This window comes from Hypanus sabinus, unplaced genomic scaffold (assembly GCF_030144855.1).
Source record: "Hypanus sabinus isolate sHypSab1 unplaced genomic scaffold, sHypSab1.hap1 scaffold_264, whole genome shotgun sequence".
Classification (NCBI taxonomy): domain Eukaryota; kingdom Metazoa; phylum Chordata; class Chondrichthyes; order Myliobatiformes; family Dasyatidae; genus Hypanus; species Hypanus sabinus.
In genome coordinates, this window is record NW_026780770.1 from 453,057 (window position 1) to 471,889 (window position 18,833).

Here is an 18,833-nt window from a genome sequence, read left to right on the forward strand (position 1 = left end):
CTAGATTCTGACCGGCCTGCTGAGTTCCTCCAGCCTTTTGTACACGTTGCTCGCATTTCCAGCAACTGCAGATTTTCTCTTGTTTGAGTTCGGGAAAGTTAACTCACTACCCAACGTCAGACCTCCCACTTGGGACCGGCTTCGATACTCACTGAAGGGAAATTGTCGGTGTTGCTCCGCAGAGAAGGAACCCCTCCCGATGCCGATCCCACTGCTGACCCACTTCCACAACGAACGGAAAATACCACTCTTCAAGGACTCAGCATGCGCAGTGTGAACATTGCGTCATCAGTGCGGAAGGCAGGGCTCAAAAACGAACCTGCAGATGCTGCAGCTCTGCGGCAAAATGGGGTCACGTGACAGGTGGAGAGTCTCCCATGTGACCCGGTGACTCTGCTCCTCGACCCTCACACGCTGCCCGACCCACAGCCTCATCTACAACACTATTTCATATTTACAACAGCTACATTTGTAATTTTCCCTCTGCATTTTCCCTGTCCCATCCCACTACACCTGGGTCACAGAGTATTGGGTTCAGTTCCCATCCTGGTCTGACACAGAAGTCAGACACAAACAGAAACTGCCCAAGTCTCATTTAAATCATTTTATGTTTATAAGAACTAATTCGGTGAGCAGTGGTGTGACTCAGGAATCTATTCTGGGACCCTTACTCTTCGTGATTTTTATAAATGATCTGGATGAGGAAGTGGAGTGATGGGTTAGTAAGTTTGTTGATGACACAAAGGTTCGTGATGTTGTGAGTAGTGTGGAGGGCTGTCAGAGTTTACAGTGGGACAGTGATAGGATGCAAAACTGGGCTGAGAAGTGGCAGATGGAGTTCAACCCGGAGATGTGTGAAGTGGTTCATTTGGTAGGTCAAACATGATGGTAGAAAACAGTATTAATGGTAAGACTCTTGGCAGTATGGAGGATCAGAGGGATTTTGGGGTCCAAGTACACAGGACGCTCAAAGCAGCTGTGCAGGTTGACCCTGTGGTTAAGAAGGCATACGGTGCATTGGCCTTCATCAATTGTGGAATTGAATTTAGGAGCTGAGAGGTAATATTGCAGCTATATACGACCCTGATCAGACCCCACTTGGAGTACTCTGCTCAGTTCTAGTCTCCTCACTGCAGGAAGGATGTGGAAACCCTAGAGAGGGTGCAGAGGAGATTTACAAGGATGATGCCTGGATTGCGGAGCATGCCTTATAAAAATAGGATGAGTGAACTCAGCCTTCTCTGCTTGGAGCGACGGAGGATGAGGTGACCTGATAGAGGTGTACAACATGTTGAGAGGCATTGATCGTGTGGACAGACAGAGACTTTCTCCCATGGCTGAAATGGCTAGCACAAGAGGGCATAGTTTTAATTGCTTAGAAGAGGAGTTGTCAGGGGTAAGTTTTTTTACACAGAGAGTGGTGAGTGTGTGGAATGGGCTGACGGCGGTGGCGGTGGAGGTGGATACAATAGGGTCTTTAAAGAGACTCCTGGAGGGGTACATGGAGCACAGAAGAACAGAGGGCTATGGTTAACCCAGAGTAATTTCTAAGGTAAGGAGATGCTCAGCCCATTATTGTGAGTCGAAGGGCCGTATTCTGCTGTAGTTTTTCGATGTTTCTAATTTCTATTCACATTCCTCTGGCCTCACTGGACAGGAACACTGAAACAGCAGGTGAGAAAAAGCCCCTCCTCCCTGACCAAACCGTCAGCAAGATGACGGCTGCTCTCCCTTCTCAGCCACATGTTCCTGCCCGATCCTCATTTTCTCGATCCCTTCAGTCTCCACACATCTGACGGCCTCTGTTTTATGTGAGGACGATCACTGAGACGGCAACTCCCTCTGTGGTGGGGATTTACAGACATTCAACACTCTCGGAGTGGAGGCATTTCCCCTCATCTCAGTCCCGGACAGTCCACCCCCTTTTTCAGAGACTGGGATCCCTGGTTCAGCCGGTAATGATGTTGTACATTTCAATGTGTTCACCTCTCAGTCCTCGATTCTCCAAATGAAAGAGGTATTGCATTTGATCTTTCCTCATATGATGACCCCACCTCACCAGGGATCAGTCAGGTGAATCTTCATTGCACTCTCTACAACAAATACTCTGACCTCTTTTGTTAAACCTCTATGGAATTAATTTCCATCTTCTGCAGCCTGGTGTTGCCCCAACCACACACCTCCCACCACTGTCACTCTCACCACCTTCCTACCTCCCCCCTCACACGGATCCACCTCTCACTCCCCAGCTCTTGCCCCATCCCCACCCCTCACCTCTTTTCTCTGACTATTTCCTGTCCACTCTTAGTCCAGAGGAAGGGTCTCGGCCCGAAATGTTGACGGTCCATTTCCCTCCACAGATGCTGCCCGACCCATTGAGTTCCTCTCGCAGTTTGTTCTTTGGTCTGCACAACTCGTGTTAGTATGGGGAGCGGGATTTTACACCATATTCCAGGTACAATCTCAACAAAGCCCAAATAACTGTTAAGGTCATTTTCATTCTTATACCCAGTAACTCTTGCAATAAATACAATGTACCTTGGGCCTCCCTCCCTACCCAATGCTCCTCAGTCCATCTCCATTCGATCACACTCAGGGTTTCGGTTTGTCCTACAGAAGTGGGTGATCTCAAATTTCCCACATTGGCCTCCAGCTGACCTGTTGTTCCCACTCACTTATTTTGCCTCTGTAACCCTGAAACCTTTTGACAAGAGACACAGAACATAGAACAGTGCAGCACAGGAACATGCCATTTGGCCCACAATGTTGTGCTCAAACTATTCAATTAATCAAATTGCCAACTAAACTAATCCCTTCTGCTGACACAATTTTCCCTCACATTCATGTGTCTATCTAAACATCTCTGAAATGTCTCCAATATATCTGGGGCTACCATCACCGCAAGCAGCACATTCCAGCAACCCACCACTCTGTGTGAAAAAAACACTTCCCCCCACATCTCCTTTCAAACTACCCCTCTCACTTTAAATGCATGAATCTTGATATAGACATTTCTACCCTGGGTAAAAAGGGAGGATCTGGTCCAGTGGATCAGACAGATCAGTTCGCGTGTCCTTTCAAGATTACATTAATATTAATATAATATTCATATTAATTGCCCTTTATTAACTAATCATATTGCTATGAATATTAATATTAATATTTACCTATGCATATTTATTGATATTCACATTAATTACTGTCTAATCTTACTGTTAACATTGTGGTTATTACAAACTCCCAGAGTCTGGGACATCTGTCACCAGCATGGTCTGCGAGTGCGGATTGGGAAGGGGGAGGCGGCGTCAGTGACCTCTGCACCAGAAAAGGACACGGGTTTGTACAGCCTCCTGTGAGATGCAAATGTCCACATAGTGGACTCAGATCTGGTGGCATATCTGGAGTTGACGAATCTTACTGTTAAATGGGATCTTGCCCAGCACAACTGGACATCAGGCCAACAGGAATAAAATACGTTTAATATGAAATTGAAAGTGCTGGAAACTCTGTACATTAGATTGGAAGTGTGGAAAGAGAAACACTAGAAGACCCAGTATCAAAACTGGGACTGTACAAGATGCTGCCCGATCTGCTGAACGGTTCCAGCATATTCTCTTTATACTTTAAATGATGCACAACTATCGACTGATTACAAGATGTTCGTGACGGCCTGAACAAAGTTACACAAATGTAATGCCCACATTCATTAGTTTTGTCTCATTCCAACACAGGGTTAATACAATCGATACAGTCAATGCTCACAACATCCCCCCACCCTACTGTCAGTCTGTTACATCTGCTCCCGAGGCCGCTGTGCTCATTGAGGGAGCGTGACCAGAGAGCGAACAAACGTCCACCATTCCGTGCAGGTCAAGTGGGCTATTCCCGGCAACAGAGGAAGAGGCTCTCCAAACATGACCAAAACAGGAAATTACACACTCAACTTTAAATGCTGAGCCTCCTTCTGACAGAGATTAACACAGCGGTCATTTGGTAAATTGAAACTAAAACTGTAGTGACTGTCTTTACCGGACCTTGTGCTGCATTCAATTACATTTGCTAATCATGTGTAACAAACACCGATTTCAGAAATAACTCAGTGAGGCCGACAGTTAGGGGAAGTTACCGGGACTCACTGCCCAACATCAGACTCCCGACACGGGCCTCAATATCCACCGATGGGAAACTGATTTCTCCCCCGGCTCCCCGCCCGAGGGGGCAAGGACCCCTCCCCCCACTCGCTCCCTCTCCCGATCCGCTTCAACATCGAACGGGATGAAAACAAACCACCGCCCACCCGGGGGCTGTGAGCGCGCAGGGTGATTATTGTGTCATCAGAGCGGAGCGTCTCCCCAGGGGGAAAATTCCAGCGACCGAACCAGCAGACTCCGTGGGGAACACAAACTCGCCCCTCACATCTCCTTTAACCTACCCCACCCCCACCCACTTATCTTAGAAAATTCAACCCTGGGAAAAAAGATATTGTCTAACTGCTGTATCGACGTCTCTGAAATTCATACAAACGTCCATCCAGTCTCACCCCAGCCTGCGCCGCTCTGGAGAAAACGACACAAGTTTGTCCAGCCTCTCGTTATAGCTCATGCCCTCTAATCCAGGCAGTGTCCTGGTAAACCTCTTCTGTGCCCTGTCCAAAGCCCCGACATCCTTCCGAGAATGGGGGCGACCAGAACTGTATGAAACACTCCAGATGTGGTCTAAACAGTTTTACAAAGCTGCAACACAACTTCCCGACTTTTGAACTCAATGCTTCAACTAATAAAGACAACCATGCCATTTGCCTTCTTAACCACCCGATCAATTTGTGCAGTCTCTTTCAGGGAGCGTTGCACGGAGTCTAAGATCCCTCTGATCATCAACACTGTTCAGGGTTTTGCATTTAACAGTGTACTGTCGCATACATTCGACCTACTGAGCTGCCAAGATGATCATCACTAATCAAATCTCACTGAGATTTCTCAGGTCCTGTTGAATTTATTGCCAAGTGCACAAGTACGGGAAGGTACAGGTACAGAGAAACACTGACTTGTGGCAGCATCATAGGCAAGTACTTTCAGATGACACACGGAACATAAATTATACGATTCTCTGTCAGTAACAAGATAGAAACATGTTTAACTTCATCCTGCTAATAGGACCAGAACAACGGGCTGAGCGGCGGCTCATCTCAGACGGTTCGGTGTGAAGGTCTCACAACCCGGACCGACCCCGGCAGATTCTGTGAAGGAAGCGAGGCGAGGCCGCCAGTTCGGGAAAGTTCATCCCCTCCCCCATCAGGTTTCACCGATCACATTGTGTTTCTCTCTCTCTCTTCCCCACTCCCACCTTTTATTCTCCAGTCCTGCCGGAGGGTTTCGGCCGCTAATGTTTACTGTACTCTTTTCCTGGATTCTGCCCGGCCTGCTGAGTCCCTCCAGCATTTTGTGCGCGTTGCTCGCATTTCCAGCATCTACAGATTTTCTTTGTTTGATTTCGGAAAAGTTAACTCAGGACCCAACGTCAGACCTCCCCGCTCGGGACAGGCGTCAATACTCACCGAAGGAAAATTTTTGGTGTTGACCCGCAGAGAATAATCTGTCTCCGGCTCCCCATCCAAGGGGGCGAGGACCCCCTCCCGATCCCGATCCCTCTGTCGACCCGCTTCCACACACAACGAAAAACCAACACTGCCGATCCCGGGACTGTGAGCATGCGCAATGTGCTTTTTGCGTCAACAGGCGGTGGGCGGGGCCTCGGAATCAAACCCGCAGATGTTGCTGCCGATCTGAGCGAAACGGGATCACATGACGCTGGAGGGTCGCACGTGATCCGGTGAGTGTTCCTCGCCCTTCACACACTGCCGTACCCACCGCCGCATTTCCCATATTATTTAATTATTTCCCTATTTACAACAGATACGTATTTAGTTTTTCCCTCCATATCTTCCCCAATCCTTTTCCCTCCACCCCAGGTCACAGAGTTAGAGTTTCGATTCCCATCCCATCCCAAAACACACAAATCAGACCCACACAGGAAATGTGCTGGTTTCATTTAAATCAGTCTATGATTATAAACACTCATTCCTCTTCATATTCCTCCGGGATCACTGGACAGGAACACTGAAACAGCAGGAGGTGGCCATTCAGCCCCTCTAACCATCAGCAAGATGGCGGATGCTCTCCCATCTCATCCACATGTTTTTGCATGATCCTCATTTCCTCGATCACTTCGGTCTCCACACATCTGCCGACCTCTGTGGTGTGGATTTACAAACATTCACCACGCTCGGAGTGGAGACGTTTCCCCTCATCTCAGTCCCGGACAGCCCACCCCCTTTTTCAGAGACTGGGATCCCTGGTTCAACCGGTAATGATGTTGTGCATTTCAATGTGTTCACCTCTCAGTCCTCGATTCTCCAAATGAAAGAGTTATCACATTTGATCTTTCTTCAAATGATGACCTCACCACTCCAGGGATCAGTCTGGTGAATCTTCATTGCACTCTCTATAACAAATACTCTCTAACCTCTTTGTTAATCCTCTATGGAATAAATTTCCATCTTCTGCAGCCCCGTGTTGCCCAACCAGTCACCTCTCACCCCTGTCACTATTTCCACCTTCCCACCTCCCCCTCAGCTGCATCCACCTCTCACTCCCCAACTCTTGCCCCATCCCCACCACTCACCTCTTTTTTCTGACTACTTCACTCCACTCTCAGTCCAGAGGGAGGGTCTCGGCTCGAAATTTTGACGGTCCATTTCCCTCAACTGATGCTGCCCGACCCATTGAGTTCCTCTGGCAGTTTGTTCTTTGGTCTGTATAACCCGTGTTAGTATGGGGAGCGGGATTTTACACCATATTCCAGGTACAATCTCAATAAAGCAAAAATAATTGTCACTTTGCCCGGACCATTGGCCCCGCTTGCAGGGCAACAGTCTGCCGGTGTTTGCCCCCAATGTGGTGAATCCCACTTCTTGACAACCCCGTGGGCTCATACATTTCCACAGATGAGCCCCTCCTGACCCTACCGGGACAAGCATCCTGTCCGCCCCCTCTCAGACCATTTTCATCCTTTCAATAAAATCTTGCCTCTCCCTCCCCGGGGAACCGGCATCAAACCGACGGGTTGAGTGGTCTCTTCCTACCTCTCAGCAATACATCACATCTTGGCCGGAGGAGATGCTTCACAAACGCCCCCAACTTCCCTCGGAGGGAAATGGAAATAAATGAAGAAACAGGAAATTTACTTTGGGATTTGTTCCGCTCTGACGAGAGCTCGGCTTCACAGCGGGAGACGAACTCAGCCGGGATAACGCCCTCTGCACTGGTCCCTCTCCTCTATTGGGTGTAACCAGTGATTAACATTCCTGCGCACCAACGGCAATAGCGGATCTCCTGTCGGCGGTGGGGGAAGGGCTGGTCACGGGAATAGTAGTTCAGCCGTTAAACCGATAATGCTGGAGCTCAACAGCGCGTGGGTGACGTAAGACACCGCGCTCGTGAGGGCAGATCCCGGCGTGGGGAGCCCATGTGTGACGTCAAGCGCGTGAGTGAGCCTGTGACCTCACTCGTGGGGGGAGCACTCCTATTTAAAAACACATTAATGAAATGTTGCTTTTCTGCCCAGCGTGCACGCTCTTCAATGCTGACTGGTTCTTTTATATCATTCCACAAGATAGCTGTTCTGTCTCCGGATTCATAGATAATACTGCATTGGTCTCTGCAGTCGGGATCCTCTATCCAGTATCGAAGATTCCCAAAATCTTCGAAAGGCTGTTTCTCTGGAATTCCCCAATCATCAATATCCATGTGCTTATCAAAGTCTGTGAAGAAATTGACACGAAAGGTATTGCTGCTGTCTAACTTGCATCCATCTGCATCTTTTTACCGCACCCACAGCAAAAGCTGGTGAACTGTATTCCCTATCGTCTTCCATCTGTCCCTGAGTAAAATCCATCTGTAATATCCCCAAACTTGGAAAAGATCTTCTGGATAACATTTCGACGTTTCTCTAGCCAATCTGGTTCAACTTGTGGTCCATTATCCACAACAATAACAGAATCTATTCCATCAGCTTCTGGAGGTTGATTGTTTAAAATATCACCCGGCAATTCCTCGTCGGAGATAGCATCATCCACGAAGCCTTCAGGATCACTGAAACCTTCCTCCGGCTCCTCCAACACTTAGAGCCCCGTGGAGTTGTTGACACTGATCAGCTGGATGACTGGGAGGAAGAGACAGTTGATTTTATTTCTGACAGAAGAAATTATCCCTTTTGGAGATCAGGAGTAGTCTGATACAGTGCCACCATATTTTGCAGCGAAGCTGATTTCTCCTGCATCATCTAGAAGTTCAATGTGCTCCACGCTGCAAAGATCATCACAGTGCCTTTTCCTGTATCAGTTTCCGTGGTGGTGATAAAGATGCTGCCTTCACTTTTACTAATTGTGAATAAATTCCACTAATTAGCAGCAGCTCAGCAGTTTACTTTGTGCAACTATCGCTAGTCACTGTGGAAGCTGTCATTGGTTTAAGTAAGTATATTATTGAGGCACTCTTTCCCGTAGCCATTGGCTATTTTTACATCCATGGTAAGTTAACATTGTATATTGTACGGAGGATTATTCAGACTACAAAGAGAATTATTACGTATTTTAGTGTCCACACTGGACTGTACCCTCCTCCATTCAGGTTATATCTGACATCAAACGGGATAAAATAAACCTTAGTAACACAAAAAAAAACACGTAAATGGTCGTTTCTCATGATTTCGGTGGGACAACAACATTGATCACGGGTTTCATCACTGAATCCAGTGTTGTGGGATGTAATGTCCCCTGTTATGTGTCCGGCTGTGCCGTGTTGTTGGTGGAGTGGGCAGCGTGGTGTTTGTCTCGATTCCGGTCGCAACACCAGAATTGCCAGCGGGGTCCACACACAGAGTATCAGTCAACAGAACACCTCTCGTCCCTGCAATCTTTGTCTCCCGGTAAACTCAACACCCTGACAGTGTGGACCATAGATACCCCTTCCTCTCAGAGTCAGGGAATCATTCAGACAGCTGATCGCTGAGAGGAATTATACTTATTGGTCATTAAAGTTCGCCCAGATTCGTTTGGACGGATTTGATGTGGAGTTCGGGGTGTCACAGTGAAAGGGCCGGACGGTCGAACTCTCTCCGTTGTCCAAACATCCTTCCAGGTGAGGCGACACTTCACCTGTGAATCCTCCGGGGTCGCCTGTTGTGTCCGCTGCTCCAGATGTGGCCGCCTCTACACTGGCGACACCGGCTCCTCCGCAGTTGTGCGGGGCATGGGTGTTCTTTACCGGGTGTGGCTATTTTCTTTCTTTTGTGCGGAGGGGTGGGTTTAGGGGGTTGACAATCGGGATGCCGTTCTTTTTTTATGCGGGAGGTTGGGGTTGGAGTTTCATTTTTTTTCTCTCTGATCGACTTTCATGTTTTCTTTGTTTGGTTCTCTGGAGAAAAAAAAACTCAGCGTTCTTTATGGATACCTGCTTTGATAATAAATTAACCTTTGAACTATCCGCTCCGAGGGGGACTTCCGGTGTCCAAACATTTCAATTCCGATTCCCTTTCCCGTTCCGACGTGTCAACCCATCTTGTGCCAAGATGAGTCCACCCTCAGTGTCCAAGATCAGAACCTTATGTTCCGTCTGATGGCATGAATATAGATTTCTCCTTCCGGTGAAAAAATTCCCTCACACCCCTCCCTCCCACTCCCTCTCTGACTTTTCACGTCCTCTCACCTGCTTATCACTTCTCTCTGGGTCCACTGCTCCATCCCTTTCTCCGATTCTCCAATCTCCTCTCCTATTAGACTCTATTTTCTTCTGATCTTGAGCTTTCCCACCTACCTGGCTTCACGTGTCATCTTCCAGCGAGGCATTTCCTCGCCCGCACCGATTTTATTCAGATATCTCTCCCATCCCATCTCAGTCCTGAAGGAGGGTTCAAGTGGAAACGTCGACTGTTGACTCTTTTCGATTGATGCTGCCCGGCCTGCTGAGTTCCGCCAGCATTCTCTGTGTTGCTGTAAATTTCCAGCATCTGCAGACTTTGTCGTGTTTGTGATCTTCCTCTCCGTTGTCCCTCTGGCCTCCGACCACTGGTGGCGCTGTGCAGACCTCCGTCCACCGGTGTTGCTACGGAGAACCTGCTGCGAAACGCAGGCGCGGCGTTTCTCCTATTCGGGCAGCGGAGAGTAACGGGCTGATCCCGGGGTTGTGTATATCGGGAACGGCTGGAGAGGGAAAGGCCTGGGATCGAGCTCGGCCGGACGGCTGGAAGCTCCGGGCTCTCCGGTCCCGAGCCCCGGTTTTAGCTTTGCGCCCGAACCCTGTGGGATCGGTAAGTTGTGGTTCCCCGAGCCGGAAGGATGTTTGGAACGAAAGGAATCTGTCTGTGTGTATGGATAGAGCTGATAGGTGGGTGTATAAGTGAGGGGTGAGTGGTCGGATGAGGGATGTGGGAGCAGAGTGGTGATCGGACGTTCCCTAACCCGGGGAAGAGAGGTCCGGGGACAAAATAAGTTGTTAACTGGGGAGAATCTGGGCAATTGGATGAGCCAGTTGGCGTGTCCTTTCAGGAAGCAGCAATTCTCTGTTCATATTAATTACTGTGTAATCTTGCTGGTAACATTGTGTTTGTTACAAAGCCCCAGAGTCTGGCAGAGCTGTCATCGTCATGGGCTGCGACTGTAGATTGGGAGGGGGGGGGGGTGGGGGAGAGAGGTCAGTGACCGTTGCATCAGAGAAGGACACGGATTTGTACAGATGATTCGGATCAAATGGGACAACCGGTGTTTGCAAAGGGAGAGAGAGTTTTAACCAGCGCAGCATGGTCAGAGGTGGAGGGGTACAGGAGCTGTCTGATAGATCGTTTTAATTGTTTTTTATAATCTCACAGATGGTGTCTGAGTAATACGCTTGTTGATGGAGGATACCCGGAGGTGAGCAGGTCAGACACGGTATCAGGAGAGTGACAGAGATGTGATATCCTGTGTCACGGGTACAGACAGTCATCTCAAGTGAGGAGTTTTGTGTGGAGATGCAGCTTCCCTGGAGGTGGAGGAAAGAGGACACACCAACAGGTGGAACCAGCTGTGGCAAAACATGGTTTGTCAGGTCTGACGATGAGCTGAATGTACCATAACCTTCAGACTGAATCAGAAATTCATTCTGAGGGTATTTGAAATGTCAGAAGCAGGGGAGATGTGATCCCTTGTCTCCATCAGACCCTCAGTGAGATGGTTCCAGTTATAACGTGCAGGGATGAAAGCACAGTGTTTGGACTCTGATTTAATCACTGATTCTGACACAGTGAGAGGGTTAGTTTTGCTGTAAGGCAGCAATATTAATGGAAGAAGACACAAGAACTTCATCAGTTGCCAGTTGTTTAGCAAAAATAATCAATCGATATGTTACCTTGACAGAAACAGATATTCACAGAGGTGACAAAGGGGTTCAGTCTGGTTTATTTCAGGTTGGAGAGGGGTGTGGAGTTTTGAAATCAATGCCTCGCGGTGCCACCATCGTTAATTTAGCATGTTCGGAGCGGTGGATCACACAGCACGGAAACAGGCCTTTGGCCGGCCATACCTGTTCTGACCATCCACTCACTGTCCACACTGGTCCCATTTATCAGCACTTGGTTCACAGCCGACTGTATCTCGGCAGTTTCAATGCTCATCCTGTTCGTAAATGTTGTGAAGGGACCTGCCTCCACCGCCACCTCAGGCAATGAGTTCCAGATTTCAGCTACCCTCTGAGTGAAAAATCTCCTCCTCAGATCCCTCTAAACCTCTACATCCTCTGCTTAAATCTATGCCCTCTGATCGGTGACACCGCTGTCCCAGGATCGGGGCTGATATTGGCATCAGTGAGGCCTTTGATAACATTCACAGGGTAAGTTGCTGTGGAAAGTCAGATCACACGGGATCCAGGGAGAGCTGGCTCACTGGATGCACAGTTGTCTTGATGGTAGGAAGCAGAGAGTGATGGTGGGAGGCTGTTTTTTGGACTCGAGGCCTGGGCCTAGTGAGGTTCCTCAGCGTTACTCCCCTTTGCTCTCATTATTCATTGACTTTTAATTAATTTGCATTTGCACAGTTTGTTGAATTCTATGCTCCACTTGATCTTTCATTGATCCTGTTACTATTCTATAGATTTGCTAAGTGTTCCTGTAGGAAAACAATCTCAGGGTTGTATGTGGTGACATATATGTACTCTGATAATAACATTTACTTTGAACATCAACCACTGCTACTTGTCACCCAGATCAATAATTTGGTTAAGAATATACAGGATTTGGAGAGCTTCGCAGCAAGTTCAAACAATTAGTTTTTCTGAAAGATATTAAGTCTAAACACTCCGCTCTGTTTCCCTCTCCGCACTCGACCACCCCCTCCCATTACTGTCTTCCCTCTCTGCCCCATCCTCCCTCTCACCCTGACATTGGACATTCATTCAGGGTGAAAGTGAATTATTTCCGAGGAATCTGAAGGGGAATTCTTCACTCAGAGGTTGGTGAGAGTGTGGAATGAGCTGCCAGTGGAAGTGGAAGATGTGGGTTTGATTTAGACACAAAAGAGGAATTTAGGTGAGGACGTGGATGGGAGGTGTATGGAGGCTCTGGTGCAGTTAGTTGGAACTAGGCAGTAACAACAAGAACAGGTCAGCATGGACTAGAAGGGCCAAAAGACCTGTTTCAGTGCTGCGGCTGCTCTCTGTGACTCTAATAATATTCTCATTTCTAATTTCCACAATCAGTACTTTGCTGTTTATGACTGAATCCAGAAATTTACTCAAACAAGAACTGAAAGACTCTTGGCTGGCTACAGAAAGTGTTCACAAGCTGTGATACTTGCCAAAGGGGGTGTTACACGGTACTGACCAAGCAGGGTCCGCAAAGTTTTGTTTCTGGCCCTTTTCCTTTTTTGTTATTTTGAAATTGTAAAAGATGGAAATAAAAATGTAATCTTGCTTAAAATATTAAAGAAATGTGTCATCTTTAACTATGCCTTTTGTAATCAGGTCATCTTTTAATCACTTAGCTATTCACAATAACAGAAGTTTTGACCAGTGGTGCCTAAACGTGTGCATGCCACTGTATATATCCTGTGCCATCCAAGTTGCTTCCAAAAATTCCAGCCATTGCTGCTCTGTTTTCATCCCTGCCCAGGTTTTTTTAGATCAATTTTGACCAATTTTTCTCTCATGCCTCTCTAATTCTCTTTATTCCACATCGACTTTATCTTCTCCTTCACTAATGTCATGGTGAATTTGATCATATTATATTCACTTGCCCCTAAGTGTTCTTTGGATTTTAGTGACCTAATTAATTCTGGCTCATTACAACACCCAATCCAGAATAGCTGACCCCCAAGTGAGCTCAACCATGAGCTGCTCTAAAAAAGCATCTTGTAGCTATTCTAGGAATTCCTCCTCTTGAGACCAAGACCATCCTTCCTAATCTCCTGCATGACAATCCCCCATGACTATCCTAACATTACACTTTTGGCAAGCATTTTCTATCTCCCCTTGTAATTTGTGGACCACATACTTACTACTGTTTGAGGCTCTCGAAACAATTCCTATCAGGGATTTTGTTTTACATTTGCTCTTCCTTAATTCTACTCACTGATATTCTACATCTTCCAACCCTGTGCCACCTATTCCTCATGTTTTTATTTAATATTTTACCAACAGAGCTACACGACACTACAACCGGCTTGTTATTTCAAGAAACATAAGTATGTGGGAAACGAGAGGACCTGCAGATGCTAGAAATCTAGAGAACTAAACACAAAGTTCTGGAGGAGCTCAGCATGTCAGGCAGCATCTATGGATGGGAATCAACATTTCGGGCCAAGACCCTTCACCAGGACTCTTGATACCCACATATCTGGAATATCAACAAGCAAAGACAATAGAAAGTAGTGTGAAATAGGGAGAACCTTTGACAAAATTTAGTTCGAGGCTTAAGAAAACCTGCCAAACAGAGCTCAGTAATTAACAAATACAACAAAGGCAATAAACACTTTCATCAATACCGACATTGACTTTTTCTAAATAAAAATACCTTAGTCCCACTTCAATCAGTAAAATTTACAAAGATAAATAAGAACTTCAGAAAACTTCAGAAAAGACTACTTACACTCAAACAGTACCTTAGACAGGAGGAAGAGGAATAACACAAATGAAAAAAAAATCACACAACAGTCAGATAAAACTTTTAGGTGTATATTTTCTTCAAAAGTAAACGGGATTCAGCACTCCAAGTGTGTATGTGCAATTGTGCTAAGAAGACCAGAAAACTTAAATGAGAGGCCAACTCAGAAAAATGAATAATCAAGATGGAAGAAAACATTAACAAATGGAATGAGTATGACTCTCCATGGGAGACATCCCAACGATCTGAGCAGACAAGATGTTGAAAAGGAAGCATCAAGCACCTGACTGAGAGTTGGACACCTCTTCCCAGAAACAGAGGGATTCCTTGCAGAAATACAGGACAAGGTGGTTAACAAAAAACTCACAAATACATACAAACAAGGCAATAAATGCAGAAAATGCCAAGAGAAACCAGACACAATCCAACATATTCCTCGGATCCTGCAGCAGTTTAACTCAATCTGATTACTTATGCAAGTACAATCAAGTGGCAAATATAATTCACCAAAATCTTGCTTAAAAATACAAACTCATGAATGACCTCTATCACCTCATTAAGGCACCATAAATTGAAGCCATATCCAGTTAGGGACAGAATCTCACAATTTATATTATAATCAATACATTATAACAGACAGGTTAATCAAAAATAACTATCCAGATATAATATTACAGGATAAACAATCAGGAATAACTCCTTCAATAGATATTACCATTCTCAACACACATGTGCCTCAACAAATGAGGAATCTCACAACAGGCATTGTCTGTGTTGTCAGTCAGACAACTGAATTATTTTCCATCAAATGAGCTTCCAAATCTTGCTATCTGTCATTTGTTGCCACGTCCCGCTGCTGCTTCCCTTCTCCTCATCATACATTCTTATCCCGACCATTGTCCAGAGCCCCAAACTCTGCAATGTGCGGACCCGCCTCTGGTTTCTGACCCTGCTTCGTTGAACATCCAATGGATGGTTTCCCATTTGGCTTTCAGTCTTTAGAGTAGAGTGGTGTTTTCTAACAACCCTTTAGAAGCAGGGAAAATGGCCCAAAATATGGAAATGTGCCCTGAATAAGGAGGTTAACTCCCAATGTCATTCTTCATCAGCCCAGAGATCTGAGGGGTGAAGAACATCTCAGACAGAACTGCAATATGTGTGACTTCTTCAGTCAGTAGAAAAATTAAGGGAAACCTCTTCACCACTGGTTTGGAACCCATCACCACAGGGAAGCAGGAGATGAACAATAGGGGAGGATTTAAAAGGACTGTCAAGGAATAGAATCATTGGCAGGGTCCAGCCGGCCTGAGTCCACTAGTTGTGTTGTAAACTCACAGAGTTCCAAAGACAAAGTTTAAAATAGAACTGATTTATTTGTCTCAGATGCAGAATATTAAACTCCAGTCCCATTAAAGGAGAATGTGCAGCAGAAGAAACTCCTCCCATGCCCAGTGACCAGGGTGCAGAACTGGGTGTGGTGAGCAGCAGCAATAATTGCAGAGTTCAGCACCAACAGTCAGTCTTGAAATCGCATTCAGCAATGGTGATGGAGAAATATCCAGCATACAGCTTATTGAAACTTCCTGCCCAGTGTGAACCCGGCGGTGAGTCACAAGTATATCATGCTGCAAGGTTTCACGGCTACTGTAATGGCCTCTATGTAATGTTTCACTGCTAAGGTAATTGTTTCTCTGCAGCAACAATGTTTAGGTTATGACTAGAGATAACAGGGTTTGGGAGTGCGGGTCTCTCCAATGGCAGAAATGTTGTTCTTTCCTGTGAGTCTGGAAGAGAGAATTTCTCCACCTTTTGCTGGGGAGAGATGAGAAGATGTGAATGGAGAGACTGGGCCCTTTCTCTTTCTTTTTGTTTTCTTTACTAACCCTATAGTCTAAGTAGGAATTATAAATCTCAATTGTTTAATCACATATTGTGTACAGTTTGTTATTTCAGTGTACTGATTTGGAACGGGACACATCATGAAGCATCCACCCAAATGAGATTTCTTAAGTTGGCTGGGTTGGGGAGCTATCACTCTAAAAGTTAAGCTGCTATCCGAGGTGAGAGTTGCATATGGTTAGATGACTGAGTGAATCGATTCCCATATTCACAGCAGGTGAAAAGCCTCTCCCCAGTGTGAACTCAATGATGCACATTCGGTTGATTTGGCTGAGAGAATCTTATGCCAAACTCTAAGCAGGAGATCGGCCTCTACCCAGTGTGAACTCGCTGATGTATCTTCAGTTCAGATGACTCAGCGAATCCCTTCCCACATTCTGAGCAGGTGAACGCTCTCTCCCCGGTGTGAACTCGCTGATGACTCTGTAGTTGGGATGACTGAGCGAATCCCTTCCCACAGACTGAGCAGGTGAATGGCTTCTCCCCAGTGTGAACTCGCTGATGTCTATTCAGCTTATATGACCAAGTGAATCCCTTCCCACAGACTGAGCAGGTGAATGGCCATTTCCCCGTGTGGGCTGACTGGTGTCTCTGCAGGTGAGATGACCAATTGAATCCCTTCCCACAGACTGAGCAGGTGAACGGCCTCTCCCCGGTGTGAACTCGCTGATGTACCTTCAATTGAGCTGACTGAGTGAATCCCTTCCCACAGACTGAGCAGGTGAATGGCCTCTCCCCGGTGTGAACTGACTGGTGACTCAGTAGCTGGGATGAAAGAGAGAATCCTTTCCCACAGTCTGAGCAGGCAAACGGCCGCTCCCCAGTGTGAACTCGCTGATGTAACTTCAGTTCGGATGAGCAAGTGAATCCCTTCCCACAGTCTAAGCAGGTGAACGGCCGTTCCGCAGTGTGAACTCGCTGGTGAGCCATTAGGTGGGATGACTGAGTGAATCCCTTCCCACAGACTGAGCAAGTGAACGGCCTCTCTCCAGTGTGAACTCTCTGATGTACCTTCAGGTGGAATGACGCAGTGAATCCCTTCCCACAGTCTGAGCAGGTGAATGGCCTCTCTCCAGTGTGAAATCTCTGATGTGATTTCAGTTGAGAAGACCAGCTGAATCCTTTCCCACAGACTGAGCAGGTGAACGGCCTCTCCCCAGTGTGAACTCGCTGATGGACCTTCAGGTCAGATGAGCAAGTGAATCCCTTCCCACAGTCCGAGCAGATGAATGGCCTCTCCCCAGTGTGAATTCGCTGGTGAACCTTCAGATGGGATGACTGAGTGAATCCCTTCCCACAGTCTGAGCAGATGAATGGCCTCTCTCCGGTGTGAACTCGCTGGTGTACTTTCAGTTCGGATGAGCAAGTGAATCCCTTCCCACAGTCCGGGCAGGTGAACAGCCGCTCCCCAGTGTGAACTCGCTGGTGTACTTTCAGTTTGGATGAGCAAGTAAATCCCCTCCCACAGTCTGAGCAGGTGAACGGCCTCTCTCCAGTATGAACTCTCCGATGCACCTTCAGATTAGATGACATAGTGAATCCCTTCCCACAGTCTGAGCAGGTGAACGGCCTCTCTCCAGTATGAACTCTCTGATGTACCTTCAGATTAGATGACATAGTGAATCCCTTCCCACACTCCGAGCAGCTGAATGGCCTCTCCCCGGTGTGAACTGACTGGTGACTCAGTAGCTGGGATGAAACAGAGAATCCCTTCCCACAGTCTGAGCAGGCAAACGGCCGCTCCCCAGTGTGAAATCGCTGATGTAACTTCAGTTCGGATGAGCAAGTGAATCCCTTCCCACAGTCTGAGCAGATGAATGGCCTCTCTCCAGTGTGAACTCTCTGATGTATCTTCAGGTGGAATGACGCAGTGAATCTCTTCCCACAGTCTGAGCAGGTGAATGGCCTCTCTCCAGTATGAACTCTCTGATGTGATTTCAGTTGAGAAGACCAGCTGAATCCTTTCCCACAGACTGAGCAGATGAATGGCCTCTCCCCAGTGTGACCTCGCTGGTGGACCTTCAGGTCGGATGAGCAAGTGAATCCCTTCCCACAGTCTGAGCAGATGAACGGCCTCTCCCCAGTGTGAATTCGCTGGTGAACCTTCAGATGGGATGACTGAGTGAATCCCTTCCCACAGTCTGAGCAGATGAATGGCCTTTCTCTCGTGTGAACTCGCTGGTGTACTTTCAGTTCGGATGAGCAAGTGAATCCCTTCCCACAGTCCGGGCAGGTGAACAGCCGCTCCCCAGTGTGAACTCGCTGGTGTACTTTCAGTTTGGATGAGCAAGTAAATCCCCTCCCACAGTCTGAGCAGGTGAATGGCCTCTCTCCAGTATGAACTCTCCGATGCACCTTCAGATGAGATGACATAGTGAATCCCTTCCCACAGTCTGAGCAGGTGAACGGCCTCTCTCCAGTATGAACTCTCTGATGTACCTTCAGATTAGATGACATAGTGAATCCCTTCCCACAGTCTGAGCAGGTGAACGGCCTCTCCCCACTGTGAACACGCTGATGTAATTTCAGTTTAGATGAGCAAGTGAATCCTTTCCCACATTCCGAGCAGGTGAACGGCCTCTCCCCGGTGTGAACTCACTGGTGAGCCATTCGGTCAGATGACCGAGTGAATGCTTCCCCAAAATTCAACAGATGACCAGCCTCTGCCCAGTGTGAACTGACTGGTGTGTCCACAAGTGGAAAGACTGACTGAATCCCTCCTCACCCACAGAACAGGTGAATGGCCT